The following is a 3424-nucleotide window of genomic DNA, read 5'->3' as shown; positions in this document are numbered from 1 at the left end:
ATGTCCATGTGCTGCAAATCTGCTTGACAGCAGCCTTGCACCCTATTCTTTCCTGATTGTCCTTCATCAAAAATGGAAAATGATCAAATAAACAATATTTTTTTCTTGCATGGAATTGTGCAACTTTAAGAATTTCTTCAGCTCAGTCCCATAGATTTTTAAGGTTCACTTCCATTAGAACAATTCTTAAAATTCATAATATATACATTAAAACATTACCTATAACTTAATAAAATGTATTTTTAATAAACATATATTTAAAAAGTTTATCCAGATGCTGTGAACTTTTTTATTCTTAGGAATTATTCTCACTATCAGGTCTTTGGCACTAATGATATCATTGGTATAATTATGCTTGCAAAGTTATATGAACTTAGATAAAGCTCTGGAAGATGTTTCAACACAAAGTTTTTTAAATTTATGATAATTGAAGTGAGGTTCTATGCAATGACACCTCATTTTTTTCTTAAGGTGGTACATAATTTGAGAAATTGTGCCTGACAACCTGTAGTGATTAAATAACTATACTGAATTTTTTGTCACTGCAAGGGATTAGCTCAGCTGGTTAGAGCGTGGTACTGATAACGCCACAGTTGTGAGTTTCATCCCCATATGAGCCATTCATATAAGAGTTGATCTTGATAATCCTTGTGGGTCCCTTCCAGCTCAGAATATGCTGTGATTCTGACTCTTCAGGCAAGAAAATCAAGAAAAACAGAAATATGACCCTAAAAATCCTGCCTGACTTGCCTTGGAACCGAATGTGAAAATCTCATCAAATGCAGATCATTGAAGCACTAGATGCTTTATAAACCTAAGATGGTGAGAAGATGGGCATAAAAGAATGAAAGCTTAGTCATGGTTCTTACCCTCATTGCTAGGGGTTTCAGAAAAATCCAAATCTGTTTATAATTTTCCATGGTGCCCATTGCTTTATAATGGATTATGGAATGCTCTTCTGCTGGGAACTATGTGCCAGTTCGTTCTTGGAGATTCCAGTAAGAAATGCAGCCCTTGGATACTTTTATCAGACATTCAGGAATCACCTCCGTGTTGGGGTAATTCTGGGTTTGTGCAGGGGGTTGAGCTACCTTACCCCATATGGCCATGTCCTGAAAGTCCTTTTAAGATGGAGGACACTTATTACTTGAAAGGAAATCGAAGCAAATGCTTCCATGAGCAAAGTCAGGATGAAGCTATTAATTTGCCGAAGAGGGATGAAACAACATACAGACCTGATCTTCTAAGATTGATTGGCACAGGAACTCCATGGACCAGGATGAGGGAGCCTTACTTTTGAGGGCACAAGCTCTAGGAAGGATTCTCATGCAAAACATACTGGCTGAAGGATTTTAACCTTGTCCTGTATTGCATTTTCACTTAGGAAGTACTGAATACTGTTCACAATTCTAGTTAAGATGGTTTTGGCCATTAAGTGTTAGCGCATTCACCAGTGTAAACCACTTCCAAAATCTCTGAAGCAGCAGGTGGAAGGCCAAGAAGATGAGAAATTCATGATAGTCAATTAAGTGGAGGTCATAAATGAACCCCTTTTCAAGAGGCATCATCAAACTTTTGTCTGAAAAGAGAAATTTGCAAAGAGGGAAGCAGGTGTCAAATTCCCTTTTGGCAGCTGGGTCTTAAAAGTAATTAGAATGAAAAGCTACCTGATCTAGAGCTCAAGACACCAGGAGGATCTGCCTTAACAAGTGGAAGGAAACACATACTGATGGGGTTTACAGCTCTCGTGCTGCAGGGAGGATGCAGAATGGTGAAGAAATGTGCTGACATGCCTAAACTGTGGCAGGATATAGGACCCTGGCACTGGCAGTGAGGAGGAACTTGAGAATGTTTTTTGAGCTCTATATGCAAACAGCTGCCTGTCTTCCACAGCATACTGTAGAAAAATAGAGGTTTTGAACCATTAGAAAAGCAAAGGAAGTGCAATAGCCCAGATTTTGATCTTAATTACACCCAGGTGGTTCTGAAGTGACTACACCCGTGTCATTGAATTTACACCAGTGCAAAACTTGCGTGAGAACTGAATCAAGCTCTTTGTTTTCCTGCATTTGTGTACCAAAAGAGTACTCTAACAGCTCTTAGTAAATAATAAATTAATAATGATATGATGATCTCCCTTATGGCTGGAAGAAGTACAGAGAAATAAGTGTCAGAGTAAGAATTTGCTTGCGATACTATTTGAATGTGTCATTTGTATTGAGTATAAGATGCTTTGCTGGACTAATTTTAATTTCTGGACCAATTAAAATTTTTATTTCAAACATCAGAAACATCCAGTGTAGTCAGGTGGTATGTAGTGAACAACAGAACGACTGCAACGTATAGGTCATAGTTCAAATGAGCAAGACCTTTGGTCTTTGCATGGCAAAGTACCTTTAAATCCCCAGCAGAAAGTAGTAATGAAAACAACTTATGAAGCAAGTGCTTTTACTGTCTCCCTACTGTAAATCAAATAAGATTTTAGTAGTTGGTTTCGTTTGTGTTTCCCCATTTGTGTCTCAGAATACATCAGATTGCAATGTTACATCACAATTTTAATGACTGGAACCATGTCCTGAGATCCCCCTCTGACCACACCACAACTTCCTTCTTTCCTTTCTCCTCCTGGCTAGAGGACTGTATATAATTATGAGGAGGACATAATTCAATTAATTATTGACAGAACATGTAATTGCCACTCTGATCTCTCTCTGATAAATCTCTCTTCGCTCTCTGACTTCTGTTTGTAGTGCACTAGGGAGGTGGAAAGGCACTAAAAATGCATTTTAAAGATAGGACGTTTCTCAATCCTTTGTATCAGTCGGGGAGGCTTCTGCCGCCCGGGGCTCTTTAGATGTACAGCGCATTGTTCTCGTCTGTGCTAAACAAGTATCCCCGAGAAAGCTCAGTGGGATGGAGGCTTATGATTCATTTTAAGTGGAGGATATAATAGAAGCAGATAACTTTGATTTGTGCAAAGGAAAAGTGTGATCTCTTTCAGGGATTCCAGGAATTCATAGCAAATTTTTCTTCTGTTGCTGATTAAAGAGAAAGTGATAAATAAGACCTCTGTGCTTGCTTTAAAGGAGGAATGTAGCTTTAGAAAGCTGCCTTATTTAGGGAAAAAAAAATCCTGACCTCATATAGCCTTTGACCAAGATCTGCTAGTAGTAGAGAGTAAAGATGAGGCTGTTTCTGTTATTATTAAAGCCCACAGTGACCATTTCTGTCTGTATGACCGGAAAATGTCCTGGGGTCCAGGCCGGGGTGGGGATGTGCCCGGGTCTTGCCGTAACTTCGGAATTACAACTAAAGCTTTCCAAAAGCGGATAAAGGAAAGAGATAACGAGGTGAGAAAGCAAAGAATGGCTTTATTGTAAAGTCAGGAAAACTAAGCTGTAAAAAAAAAAAAAAAGAAAAAAAG

Source organism: Geospiza fortis, unplaced genomic scaffold (assembly GCF_000277835.1).
Source record: "Geospiza fortis unplaced genomic scaffold, GeoFor_1.0 scaffold23, whole genome shotgun sequence".
NCBI lineage: Eukaryota > Metazoa > Chordata > Aves > Passeriformes > Thraupidae > Geospiza > Geospiza fortis.
This window is presented reverse-complemented; position numbering follows the sequence as displayed.